General features: G+C 46.9%; 1 protein-coding gene across 3 annotated transcripts in view; it reads right to left on the bottom strand.

Moving 5' to 3' along the window:
* The window catches only part of DCSTAMP (dendrocyte expressed seven transmembrane protein), a 42149-nt gene extending 34870 nt beyond the window's left edge, over nt 1–7279 (bottom strand). For 2 of the 3 annotated variants that reach the window (XM_069600404.1, XM_069600403.1), the window contains exon 1: nt 7233–7279. The gene's annotated coding sequence lies outside the window, so the exon portion shown is untranslated. The remainder of the gene's footprint in view (nt 1–7232) is intronic. The other variant, XR_011259040.1, reaches the window with a different exon arrangement.
* Nucleotides 7280–14735: the final 7456 nt, after the last annotated feature.

The raw sequence follows: 14735 nt of genomic DNA on the forward strand, positions 1-14735 counted from the left end.
CAGCAAAAGAACAGAGTTCTTTTTTCCCCTAAGCTTGCTTCCTTTAAGAACTGGAGGTTGGTTTGGAAGCTGGCAGTGAAAAATGGCACCCCACTCCAGTACTCTTGCCTGGAAAATCCCACGGCAGAGGACACTGGTAGGCTGCAGTCCATGGGGTCGCTAAGAGTCGGACACAACTGAGTGACTTCACTTTCACTTTTCACTTTCATGCATTGGAGAAGGAAATGGCAACCCACTCTAGTATTCTTGCCTGGAGAATCCCAGGGACGGGGAAGCCTGGTGGGCAGCCGTCTATGGGGTCACACAGAGTCGGACACAACTGAAGCAACTTAACAGCAGCAACAGCAACAGTGAACTTTCCCATTCAAATTACATGCCAAGAGCTGCAAGCCCTCTATATTATTGCTGGAGAAATTTCCACAGGCTTGTTCCTAATCTGCCTATTTCCCCATCTCATTTCTGCCCTACATTAACCTCATTCTGCCTGAACCCAGAAAGAGAGTCATTTCCTCATTTCAGGTTGCTCAGTTCATGCCAGTTTGGAGGCTGGAGGACTGATGCTGAAGCTGAAACTCCAATACTTTGGCCACCTAATGCGAAGAACTGACTCATTTGAAAAGACCCTCATGCTGGGAAAGATTGAAGGTGGGAGGAGAAGGGGATGACAGACGATGAGATGGTTGGATTGCATCACCAACTCAATGGACACGAGTTTGAGTAAACTCTGGGAGCTGGTGATGGACAGGGAGGCCTGGCGTGCTGCAGTCCATGGGGTCTCAAAGAGGGACCCGACTGAGCGACTGAACTGAACTGAACTGAACTGAGTGATCCCATGCTTCCCTGGTGGCTCAGATGGTAAAGAATCCATCTGCAATGCAGGAGACCTGGGTTTGATCCCTGGGTCGGAAAGATGACCTGGAGAAGGGAATGACAACCCACTCCATATTCTTGCCTGGAGAATCCCATGGACTTCAGAAGAGCCTGGCAGGTGGCAGTCCATGGGGTCACAAAGAGCTGGACACGACTGAATGACTAACACACACACTTTGAGTGCTCCCGTGCCCAGACTCCATACCCACGCCTCTCTGGCCCTCAGAAATCATGTATGGCCCCTGTGCTCCTGAACCATCCCCAGCCTTGCCAGTGTGAGTCAGCCCTGCTTCACTGCTGGGTGGTGGGACTTGATTGGCCAGCAGTGAGCAGGTGGGGAGTGCACACAACGCCCAGCCCCAGTGCCATTGGGAGGTACTGCCTCTCCTCCTAGGTCTGGCCCCAGTGCCTTCTTTGTTAGGGCTTTGGATTTGACCTCAAACCGTTATGTGAGTAATTGGTACACTAATGGGTATTAATTGCCTTTTGTGTCCTAGGGGCTCTTTACAAATAGCCTCTCTGCATCCTCTCTGAAGCTTCTGGGGACAGATGTTCTTTGCATTTCACGTAATGGACGCTGAGGCCCAGAGTGCTTGCTGAAATGTGTCAGCGACCACACAGAGCAGGTGGCACGGCGGGATTCAGGCCAGATCTCGCTGTCCCCCTCAACCATGCCCAGATTCCACGGCTCTGGGCTCTGCTGTGTGACAGGGTGCTCAGTTCACTCTATCTGCTGGAAGCTCATCAGACTTCCTGTCAGTTACTCTTTAAGACATTGTTTGTAAAAAAAAAAAAAAAAAAAAAAAAGACATTGTTTGTATACCACAGACCCATTTCTAACTGCTAATTTTTTTTTTTTTTGCATCAAAATAGTTGACCCTTTGGGCTTCCCTGGTGGCTCAGACAATACAGAATCTGCCTGCAATTCAGGTGATCTGGGTTCCATCCTGGAAGATCTCCTGAAGGAGGGTATAGCAACCCACTCAGTATTCTTGCCTGGAGAATCTCCATGGACAGAGGAGCCTGGCAGGCTGCAGTCCATGGGGTGGCAAAGAATCGGACACGACTGAGCGATTAAGCACAGCGCGGCACAGTTGTCCCTGTAAGCATGTTTCTCAAATCAGCAGATTTTTCTCTACAGCGAATCACAAATCCCAGCTGTTTTATGTTTTCTAATATCCTTTATGAGGTACCCTGTTGCTTGCTTCCTAAAAAATTAATAATGCATATTTTAGATTTGTTTTCCCACTTCTCTTGCCTTTATCCTTGTACAGTTTGTTCTTAATAAAGAGATTTCTCTGCAAGTGAGAAACAGATTTATGGATCCATTAAAATTTTAACATTTGCCAATAAAATCTAATAACAATTATATAAGATATATGCCTGCAATTTTGTCTTGTAAGAGGCACATGTTTTCTTAACAAGCAACAGATCTAATATTATTCCCATTTGTTTTGGGGTTGAAAACAGCACGTCACCAAAAGACACCAAAACTTTCTGCAGCAAGAGACCATATGCCTTCCGTCCTATTTTATATTAATGTCTCAAGCCACAGGGGAGAGCTTTGGACCACGAGCCCAGGACTGGTCTTCCACTCTGCCCTTCCCATCACTGTTGAATGTGGCCTTGATTTCTTCACCAATCTCTCTTCTTCATTTTCCCTACTTGAATAGAAGACATGCCTGAGCTCCTTCCTGGTGAGGTTTAAGGAGAGGAGCTTTCACAAGCAGGTTAAGATGCCTTGGAGATAAGGTACCCAGTAAATGCAATCTGTTTTTTCTTATTTCTTTGCTGCCACAGAAAATTGAAACTCTGTCCTCTGAAGCTCTTTAGGCAAGGCTTGAACGCCGTAAGGATGGGAGGCTCAGAGGCAGGAGCTGGACTGCTCCGCCTTCCCAGGACTGACATTTGACACGGTGCCTTTGTTAATAGACGTCTGTCCATCTCTATCCTCTGGTCCTGCAGAGGTACAGTCATTCGGTTCATCTTTCTTCCAATGGCCCCAATCCTTTCTTTTCAGAAAAATAAAAAACAGAATCAGGATTTGGACAAGCCGGTTGCTTATTTTTTCTCAAAGACGTTTTCAGGCAGATACCAGAATTTTTTATTTTATTTTTAGAGCTGGAAGAAATCTTATAGGTCAGAGTTTCTTAAACTTGAGTATGTTATTGCTGGGGGAGTCGTGTCAAAATGCAGATTTTGATCCCAACCGTCTAGAATGGCACCTGAGACTCCACACTCCTAACAAGTCTTGGGTGGTGCTGATGCTGCTGATCTGAAGACCGGACATGGGGTCACAGTCTCTAGAATTCAGCACTGCCTGACGGCACCTTGCGTGATGATCGAGACGTTCCGTATCTGAGCTGTCGGACGTGGTCAGCACTGGCCCTACGTGACGACTGAGCCCTTGACCTAGAACTGGTGCAACTGAGAAGTTGCATTCCTAACTTTAGTTTTAATTCATTTAAATTTAAATGGTCTCACGTGGCTGGTGTCTGTGTACTGAACAACACAGCTCTAGATGACTAACACCTGGCCAGCTGGTTTCCACAGATGAGCAAATGAAAATCCAGAGAGGCGGCTGGACTTGCCAAGGCCATTCCAACTCTGGAGGCAGAGGTGGGAGGCAGACCCCAGTTTCCTGCCGCAGGGTGACACATTTCCCATTCCATCAACATCTCATTTCTGACTCTTCATGAAACCCATTCTAAAATCCCTACCAGCTTCCTAAGCAACAGAGTGCCACATTTCCCACATACCAAATTTGCCTTCAGCTATTACTAAATAAATGATTAGAAAAGAGAAACAAGCAAAATAGTAATAATAATAGATAATATTAATAGTGATCAGGTGGTTACCGAGAGTCTGGCCACTGTTACGGCATCTGAAATACATTATTCCCAACCTTCACAGCAGCTCTGTATGATTATATTGATGCGGTTTTGATGAGACAACTCAGGCTCAGAGGCTGAATAACTTGCCCAAAGTCACACAGTGAATAAGCAGAAGAAACAGAATTCTATCTTATGTTTAAGTGGTACTGAGGAGTCAGGATAGGCAAGCTTCTCAAATGCTTTCACCCAATCCTCAAAGAGTAGTTTCTAAGTCTGATTGAACTTAAACCCTAAACCCGCAAAACTCCAGTCACCCATGCATCATGAAATGCGTATTCAACAACGCGGGCATACGCTCTCCTTGCCTTCTCATCTACATTGGGTGTCCTCCGCCTTCTCTGCCAGCACAGACTAGCTGAATGCTCCAGAGATGACGATGGATTTCCAGCCGGGGGTCAGACCCATCCTGGTCTGAGGTCCAGGCTGCAAGGCACTTGTTCTCCCAGGGTCAGAGGATGAGACCTGCATTCAGTGTTGGCCCCGCCTTCTCTGTTGGGCTGGAGGTCAGGGTCAGGGTTTTCCCTGAGTTAGGGCATTAGGGAAGCTTGAGCAGCACTGAGGTTTTCAAATGCCTGCAGGGGTCAGACAGGCACCATAAAGAGTGAAGAGAATCAGGAGATAGAGACTTCTTGGGGCGGGCAGGGGTCTGGGGCAATGGGTCTTGGGGGGTTATGAAGTCGATGTCCCAGTTAAAGTTTCCAGAGCAGCAGCCCCACCCCAGCAGGTTTACTTTGAGGTTATACACAGACTCTGTGTAGCCAGGTTTTCTGATTTTTTTCAAGAGAAGCCAAAAATCTCATTTCCGTGGGTAACATTTCCTGAGTTTTTCTTTTTCTTTTTTTAAAGCTAGGTCAATTTATTTTTAAATAGTCTGACAGTGCTTTTGGACACTGGTCATCAGTTTGCAATCCTTGGCCTTTGGGGAATCTGTACCTGAACTCCTCCTCCTCTCTCTGCTCTGCCTTCCTCCTCCTCTTATCCTGCTTGTTCTCCCGTCATCTGAATTGCCTTTCTCTCTTTTTATCCTCTGAGACATTTTTCAAAATCATGCTGTAGGCCAGATTCCAGTCTCATGCATAAAGGTTTTTCTTTACGCCTTGGGAATATTTATTTCTGCCCAAAGATCTCCAGCTCTATTTTATTCCCTTCTCTTGCGCTACTAGATTGAGCCACCCCCACCCCCCATCCCCTGCCTCCATTGCTTCTTCGACACTACCTAAAAGTCTCACCCGACCTCTTTCACCTGTGGTTCCCCTGTATCCTGCCTCCATTAGCAACAATGTTTGTCTCCTGACTCAGTGTCTATCTCCCCACGACCATGAACCTGTCCTTTGCTTTTACCAACAGCAATATCCCAAGAATAATGACCACTTTCCTGCCTTTACCCCTAAACTCCAGTTTTACCATACCCTGGGGCCAGGAACCCATAGCTGTCGTCCACAGGAGACTATCACTGAGGACACATCTCTCTTTCACGGGATGAAAGTCATCTTTGTGTGGCTGGGTTGCTGTGCTTAGTCGTCGCTCAGTCGGGTTTGACTCTTTGCGACCTTATGGACCAGGCTTCTCTGTCAACAGGGATTCTCCAGGCAAGAATACTGGAGTGGGTTACCATGCCCTCCTCCAGGGGATCTTCTCAACTCAGGGATCGAACCCAGGTCTCCCTGGGTTATAGGCAGATTCTTTACTGTCTGAGCCACCAGGTAGGAGGGAACAAGTTAAGAAGCAGGGGCAGTGATGAGAAGCACTTGGTCCAAGCAGGGAGCCGTGCAGAATGTGCGGTCTGTGTACACAGCCTGAGCCCACACTTCTCTGCTTCCATGCAGAGCTGAACCGTTGCCATGGGAAACAGAAGCAGCCAGGCTTCTCCATCAACCTGCACACGCCAGCAGCCACTAGCGTGGAGGTGCATTCACAGGGGATTCGATGGTCTTTCCAAGGGGGTGTTAAATGTCAGGGGTCGCAGCAAAAGCCCTGGCACGGAGGGCATGGGCTCCCGGCTCCCAGCCCCTAGCCCCAGAGCTCTGTTTACCCACTTTGTTCGGGTGTCAGGGAGATGAACATTCCAGTGTTGTCCTGTGACTCTTTTGGGCCCAGATTAACTCGAGAGGTGCAAAGTATGCGTCATTGTTTCAGATACGAGGCCCAATCAACAGCCATGACAAAAACCATTAGAGCCTCTGAAATGGCCCGCCCTGGGAGCCTTCTGGATGGAAGGGTATTGAAGATGCGAACACGTCACCAGTGCCGTTCTGGGACTGACAGACAGAAACGCACAGGCTCTCTGCTTTTGCGAGTGCCAGAGAAACCAATGCAGCCTTCTTTGGGGGAAGATCCAGAGGACGAGCACCTCAGCGTTGTCCTGTTTCTCCCCTCCTTCCCCGCGTGGGGAGCACCCATCTGGCCTGACATCACAAGATCTCCAGTAAGGGAGACCAGCTCCAGTGGCGCCTGCCCACCAGGCCTGCTGCTGATGCACTCTCTCTGCTCCTCCAGCCCATTCTGCTAATCCCCTACGGAAACCTGATCTGCACCCATCGGCCTCTCACTGACTTCAGGGCTAGGTGGGAATTTCATTCTAGAAGCAGTTTGGAGAAAGGGCAGAGGAGGCATAGAAAAAGAGCGTGAGGCTGGGAGACAGCAGACCTGTGGCCTGGCCTGCTCCCCTGACCTCGCTGGGGACCGCAGAGGAGACGTGGGCTGGCTGAGAAGCTCAGTTCTAAGGCTCCTCCAGCCCATGGTCTCAGGAAGGAAGGCAAAGGAGAGCGGCCGAGCCCGCCCTGGGCACTGGCATTCTGCAGTCGCCCAGGAGCCCCCAGAGGGGGACATGAGGAGAATGGAGCATTTCTTGTCCTTTCTCTTTTTCTTTTTTTTCAAACTCTTGCAAACTTCATAAATTGATTGGGAACACACTGTTCTCTGAGCCTGCCAAAATAGCTCGAGCAGCGCCGAGAGGTGGAATGAGCTCCTCATCGTTTTGTTTTCATCGCTCTTGCCTTGGGAAAGCCAGCAAACACCTTCCTCTCTGAAAGCAACCTTCACACAAGAAAGGAAAGATTAATGAAAGCTATCAGGGTAAACCGAGCAGTGTCTACAGAACAATTCAGTCCAGCTCGGCATTGTCTGTGTGGCTTCGCAGCCGTTTTGCAGCCAGCCCTTCCCGGCCGGAGCCTTGGCTAACAGATCAGTTCTTCAAAAGCCTGGGGTGGCGCAAGTCCATGCAGCTGTTCTGTTAAGAAGATGCTCAAGCTGCTGTCCTCCCTAAGATGAGGGATTCGGATCCCTCAGACCACTGTTAACAAAAGATTTCTTTCTGCTATTTCTGTTCATGGGTAAACTGTCAGGGATAGAAACAGGGACTTCAAGTTTCCTCTGGTCTCATCTGTTTATTCCAATTTTCTAATACTTAATTTTTTCTTTAAAAAAAAAGCAATTTCAAAATCAAGATTATTCTGAAAGTTTACTTACAGGTTCCTCTCAGGTTCTTCTCTGAGTGCAGCAAGGCCCTTCCCAAGGGCTCTGAGTCTTGATAAACAAGAGGGAAAAAGGAAGCAGAAGTAACAGGAGGGTCACATCGCCATGAATCAGCCTCTTTAATTCCCCACAGAAGTGACTAAGTCATTTAATATTAACAAAGGGGTTAACTGATGCAAAGGAAGTTCTTATTTCTTTCTAGTGTTTTCCTCAGAAGAGATGTTGCAGAAATCAATTCTAGAAAATAATAAAATAGGATATTTTCAAACACCAGGGAGTGAGTTACGAAAACTTGGATGATCTCTTGCCTCCTTCCTCTCCTTTAATTACTCATACTCCCCACCTCCATCCCTACCCCAGAGAGGGGACCAGACATTCACCATCCCCACTCCCATCCACAGATGAAGAGGCAAGAAGGAGCCGCCTCTGTTCTGATGACCCAAGACAGCTGTAGAAATCTGTGTCATATGTTTCCATCTTGCTGGGATTTCCCATCTTAGACATTTAGCTTCAATTCAAGAGAACCAGCTTGTGGAGTTGCAAGGAATTAGCAAAGCCCAAAACCCTTCCACAAAAGTGCTCTTCTCCTATTCACTGAAACCCACAATATACCTGTAAGAACTTTTATCTTAAAAACGCACACATTCCAGTCAAAACGCAAGCATTCCAGAGCAGGGTCAATGCAAAGGAAAATCTAAAACACGTAACTGTAGAGCTGGGACATTGAAAACTCGTGTCAAGTTCAGTGAAGGTACACAAACATCTGATGTTTGGGAAACACAGCTGTCCATCAATAAGCAATGGGGATTCAGCAAATTTTGTGAGTAAATTAACATTACAAAAAGCCAGTGAACCTTGCTGGAGAAGGTTGGAGGGGAGTAAACACAGGGACAGGGAGCTCAGTTAGGGGGTAGGACAGTGTATTAGTCAGGGTTCTCCAGAAAAACTGAACCAATAGGCTGTGTGTATGGAAAGAGGTTTATTTTGAGGAACTGACTCACATGATTGTGGAGCTGGCACCTCTAAAGTCAGCAGGGTGGGCAAGCAGGCTGGAGACCCAAGGAAGAGTACTGTTGCAGCTGGGGTCCAAAGGTGGATTACAGGCTGAATTCCCTCTTCCTTGGAGGACCTCAGTCCTTTCTCTCCTAAGACCTTCAACTGATTGGACAAGGCCCACCTACATCCAAGAGGATAATCTGCTTTACTCACAGTTTAATGACTTCATTGTCCATCTAGTCTTAAAAAACATCTTCAGAGTAATGTCTAGATTCATGTTTGACCCAATATCTGGGTACTATGGCCTAGTCAAACTGAAACAGAAAATGAATCATCACAACTAAGGAAAGACAAAAACATAGGGCTTTGCTTGTTCACTTGTTTAACTTGTAAAAGGTGAATGGACAGAATTTGGTATCTGGGGGAGAGGGAAAAAAAGGAATCAGTGATGATCAGAGCTTTCCACCTGAGCCAGGAAGAGCATGGAAGCACTGGTTCCTAAGGAATGTGGCTGGAGTAGCAAGGTCCTAGACAGATGACCAGATGGAAATATCCATCTTCTGAACAGGCAGGAATGTGGGCCTGGGCACAGGAGGGGACATGAGGTGGAAAGGCAGAGCTGAGAGTTAGCCAGACACAGGCTTGCGGGCTCGGTGGGTTTCTCAGGCATCACAGTGATAAAGAATCCGCCTGCCAAGGCAGCAGATGCAAGAGATGTGGGTTTGATCCCTGGGTTGGAAGATCCCCTGGAGAAGGAAATGGCAACTCACTCCAGTATTCTTGCTTGGGAAATCCCATGGACAAAGGAGCCTGGTGAGCTACAGTCCATGGGGTCACAAAAGCTGGACATGACTGAGCAACTGAGCATGCGCGTGTGTACATGCACACGTGCACACACACACACACACACACACACAAGCATGCTTTCAGGGTAGCATCCAAGCATATGAAAGTGGAGTGAGGATCTCTGTTTGTTGTGTGTGGGGTTTCATGGTACCTTCCTGGTACTCAAGGGGCTAGGGCTGCTGCTGAGTCATTAAGCTCATAGAATACACTAGGGAAAGCTTTAGGGACATGGCTGCCTGCATCGAGGAGGAGAGGTGAGTGTAGTGGGAAGGGAGGCATTCCAGATAGAGGAGATGGCGCCTGCAAATGCAGGGAGACCAATGAGAGGATTGCCAAAACTCTGGATGTGACTGAGGTAGAAGTGGGTAGGGACAAGCGGGCACAAATGACGCAGGCAAGCCTGCTAGGGCCACATCCTTGACAGCCCATCGTGTCAGGGGGCCAACTTATTCCTGAAGGAAACGAGAGCCATCGAGGCAATACGTTTTCATTCAAACAAGAAGGTCCAGACCACAGCTCGAATGCCTGATTGGGTAATCCAGAAGCAATGTAGGGGCTCCAAGAAAGGGATGCGTCAGGGAAGGGAGAATCGGAAGCTGGCTGGAGACTGTGAGGGCAGGAAGACCTTGAGGTTCCAGAAATGGCCTTTCAGTAGAAGGGATGGGGGCAGGAGCCAGAGGTAAAGAGGGGAGGGGCAAGCCAAAGGTTATCACGTAGTGCTATGGGTGCAAGCAGAGAGGTGAGGGCAGTAGTAGAGAGGGAATGATTTTGGTTTTTGGAAGAACAGAGAAAATTCAGCATATCAAGCTCACCAAGGAGATCAGATTGGGGGGAAAGGAAGAAAGCTGATGATGGTGGTCTCAGCCCTCTTGCGGAAGGAGAAGAGGGGGCCTTCTGCTCAAGGAGGAGGGGAAGAAACAGAGGTTGCTGGCTTGAACAGAGCAAATGTGGGAGTAGGTGATGGAAAAAGCCCTGGGAGGAGGGGTAGGACCCCAGCCCGCAGGGGCCATCACAGGGAACCTAGGAGTGTAGTTTGGAGAGCTGCCTGGCAATGCCCAAGCTAGGAGTGGGAGAAAATGGCCATCTGGGTTTAGACCTTAGAGACTCCTAAAACTGGGTGCAACTTGAGATTGGGGGGCTGGAATGCAGATGGATAAGACTCAGCTGTTGCTGCAAAATTTCTTCCTGGTGCATCCATTGAACTTAGAGAATAGAAAAGCTCTGCTTAGCTAGGTAGTTCAACCTACCTAGATTGTATGTTCCTCAGTGGCTTTGAGTCTGCAGTCAGTGGGCTGGACTCTTCGAGAGTGTCTGTACTCCTCAGATAAATGGCTTCAGAACAGCAGTGGTACTGATAAGCAGAAGCCATCTGATTTCAATGCTAGGGCCTGCCAGCCAACAGCCAACTAAGACTGGAGCCTGAACTTCCAGGGCATCTCTAGAATTCTGGTCGGGATGGAACAGTCAGTCACTGCTGAAATGACTGTACGGTCCTAGAGTCAGGAGCATCTCCTGTTCTTTCTCCTGTATCAGGAATGTCTGTCCCACAGAGGTGGGTTTCTTTTGGATGAGTCATGAAGCATGGATACTCCAGGGTTCACTTGAGACTCGTGTGAGTCATCCAGCCCAGGGATCCCTCTGCAGAAAGAGGGTGTTTTGTGAGGCTACAGGGTCTGGCATGGACAAGTGCAGTCAGTTTTTCCACCTAGTAGCTTTTAATCTCTTAAAAATTGTGGCAGTCTCTCCTGAACAACCTATTGAGGTAATAAGTTCCATATGTTGAATAAACAGAATTCTGTCCCATGAGGCCAGCTGCACTATCTCAGCTCTAAGACTCTCTCCTTTTCATTTCACAGTGATATTCCCAGGTCTATTTTTACTGTGCTTATCCCAGTGATGTCCTTTCTAATTCCAGACCTCGATCATGTCTGCTGTTTCAATACTGGAATCTTTCAGCATTTAGTATCACTTCTGTAAGGATGCTGTTCCTCAGCCCCCACTTCCCACCCCCACCTTTGCCTTATGTGTCCTCTCCAGGACCTTTTCTGGCTCCATCCGCTTTTTCTTCTATTCAAGTTCACTTTTTCAAGCGTAACTGGGCTGGGAACTGGGACTCCCCTGATGAAAGAGGTATGATGCTAAAAGCTCACATCTGGCCGTTTAGACAGATGTAGGCATAAGGCAGTCTAGACAGAAGGACAATGATGTTATATAGAAAGACCTGCGAGAACCTGGATGAGCAACCCTCTCAGGGGTAGAGGGTGGCGTCAGAGAGAGCGAGCAAGAGGAGGATGAGGCTGAGCGCTGCAGCTGGAGAAGTGGGAAGGGAACAGGCAGAGCCACGGTGCCCTGGAGGTGCCAGCGGAGCCCAGGCGGATGCCCATGGGGAAACACTCCCCCTTCCCTTTCCCTGACTCCGCACAGTCAGCCCCTGGATCCGGGACCCCACCTCAGCCAATGGGACCCTAGGAGAAATCTATGAGGAGCTCACAGGAGAGTTTTCCTCTCTCTTAAGAAGATGTATGAAAGAAGAAATAAGCTCATCTTTACTAGTCCTGGCTGGGCCTGCATGTGACATCTTGAAAAGCTGCATCCATTTTCATAACACAAGGTGACACAGAGCCAAAGACAGGAGGAATCTGTGTCGTCAACAGCATCTGCAGCCCCTGAACAAACCCTCGACCCCCTCTGCTCCCAGATCCCTGATATGAGAGCCCAAACATATCCCAGTTGTTCAAGCCAGTTTTAAAAAAAAGTAAACTTTACTTTCTAGGGCAGTAGCAGGTTTACAGCAAAGCTGAGCAGACAGTGCAGAGATTTCTCCTCTACACCCGGTCCCACATACCCCTGACCGCCCCCACCGTCAACATCCCACACCAGGATGGAAAGTGTGTTACAACTGATGAATCTGCACTGACACGTCATAGCCACCCAGAGCCTGTAGGGTAAATTATAAATCACTCTTGGGTCCTACATTCAATGGGTTTGGACACATGTGTCCACACTTACAGTGAACATTCAGTCAGACAGAGTAGTTTCACTGCCCTAAAAATTCTCTGTGCTCTACCTGCTAATCCCTCTCTCCCTGCAAACCTTTGGCAACCACTGTTCTTTCTACTGTCTCCATAGTGTTTTGCCTTTCCACAACATCATATAGCTATAAGCACATAACATGTAATTTTTCAGATTGGATTTTTTTTCTTCACTTAGTATTATGTACTTAAGTTTTTTCCATCACTTTCCAAGGTCAAGTCACTTTTAAATACTACTTTATTGAGGTATAATGGACATACAACAAACTGCACATATTTAAACTGTATAATTTGGTTAGTTTTGATGTATGGGGACACCTATGAAACCATTGTCACAGTCAGGATAGTGAACACACCCACTCCCTCGGAATTTTCCTGGCGCAGCCTGTGAACCCTCCCACCTTCCCCTCCCCACACCACCCCACTCATAGGCCACCACTGATCTGCTTTCTATCACTATAGATTAGTTGGTATTTTCTATAATTTTATTGATGGAACTACACAGTATGTAGTCTTTTTTTTTTTTTGTCTTTTTAAATGCAGTGTAATTATTCTGAGATTTCTCCATGTTGTTGCAGATGCCAATACTTCATTCCTTCTTATTGCTGAGTAGTATTCCACTGAATGGACACACTACAGTGTGTTTATCCATAAACTGGTTGATGGATGCTTAGGCAGTTTCCACTTTGAGGCTATTAAAAATAAAACTGCTATGAACTTGTGAAAAATAAGTCTTTGCACGGACACATGCTTTCATTTCTTTTGGGGAGATACCTAGGAGTGGTATGGCTGGATCATATGGTAGGTGTGTGTCTATCTTTTAAGTTTTCTAAAGTGGTTGCACCACTTTGCACCCTCCCCAGCAGAGCATGAGGGGTCCAGTGGCTTCATGTCCTCACTAGCATTTGGTATGGTCAGTATTTTTCATTTAACCCACTCTAATAGGTGTACAGTGGTGTATCACTGTAGTTTTAATTTGCGTTTCTAGTGACTCATGACGTGGAGCATCTTTTCATGAACTTGTGTGCCATTCCTATATCTATCTTTGGTGAAGTACCCATGCCTGTCTCTAATTTATTTTTAATATAGCTGCCATAATAATAATTTCTTTCTGTTAAAATATGAATCTTCTTTAAAACATATGCACATTCATTACAGAAAATCACCCTTAACTTTACCATTCAAAGTAATTGTCTGTTCATTTTATACATTTCAAATATTTTTCCAGTTTGCAATTTGCATGTTAATTTCATTTGCAGGTTTATTTTTTAAGATATAGAGATTTTTTAAATGCTACCACTCTTGTCGCTGAGGCCATAATTATAAAATTCTATTCTCCCCACAAGGTTTGTTTGTATGGTTTGCCTATTTAAATATTTAATCGACCTAATATTATTTGATAAGTTATAAACTGGATACTCATACTAGTTTTCTACAGTTGTAGCAAATGTCCACAAACCTAGTGGCTTGAAACAATAGACATTTTTTCCCTTATAATCCTGGAGGTCAGAAGTCTGAAACGGGTTTTAGGGGCTTAAAATCAAGGTGTCAGAAGTGCTGTTTTTCTTTCTAGAGGCCCAGGGAAGAATCTGTGTTCTTGCTTTTCCAAGCTTCTAGAGGCTGTCCCCATTCTTTGGCCAGTGTTTGGCTTGATCTGCAAAGCCAGCAATCACATCATGCCAAACTCTGCTCCCATCCGTACATTTGTTCTTTCATTTTGAGCCTTCTGCCTGCCTTTACAACCCTTGTGACTACACTGGCCCCTCCTGGATAAACCAGTATAATCCTCCAATTTCAAAACCCATGATTCAGTCATATCTGTTTGCCATTGTAAAGCAGCACACACAGAACTTCCAGGAATTAGGACACACAACCCCGGGGCGGGAGGCGTGATTCTATCACAGGATCTAATATTGCTTTTTATCCAAATGGTTCACCTGTTAGCCCAATATTCTTTACTAAATAATCAATCCATAATTCTCTACTGATTAGAAATGTCAGCTTCATCAATAAGAAATTCATAGGAGAAAACATATATTTATTTCAGAGCTTTCCATTCTGTTCCTCTGGTCATTAGAACACATCTTTTCTAACATGGGTACATGGTCCTTATTGGTACAGGTCACATTTCAAACTCCTCTCACAACTCTTGAGATCTCCACAGCCCACTTCTGTCCCTCTTCTCAGCCTCATTGCTGACCCGGGCTCCAGCCACAGCTAGGGGAGACTAGGAACATGGTGACCTATCCTGTAGGTGATACAACTGTATAAGAGAACCGCCTTGTAAAGGAACACCAAAGTGAAAATACAAGACCTACGAGATGTGTAATGATGGAATGCCACCTCACACTGTGTGAAGAATAATGAACTGTATTTTGATGTTTTGGACTTCCCTGGTGGTACAGTGGTAAAGAATCTGCCTGGCAGTGCAGCAGACAGGGGTTTGATCCCTGGTCCCCAACTTTTTTGACAGCAGGGCCCGGTTTCATGGAAGACCTTCCACAGACAGGAGGAGGGGATGGTTTTGGTGCCCGCCCCCCAGCTTCCACCACTCACCTCCTGTTATGTGGCCCAGTTCCTACGAGGCCACAGATCAGTCCATGGCCCTAGGGTTGGGGACCCC

The sequence above is a fragment of the Ovis canadensis genome, chromosome 9 (assembly GCF_042477335.2).
Source record: "Ovis canadensis isolate MfBH-ARS-UI-01 breed Bighorn chromosome 9, ARS-UI_OviCan_v2, whole genome shotgun sequence".
Classification (NCBI taxonomy): domain Eukaryota; kingdom Metazoa; phylum Chordata; class Mammalia; order Artiodactyla; family Bovidae; genus Ovis; species Ovis canadensis.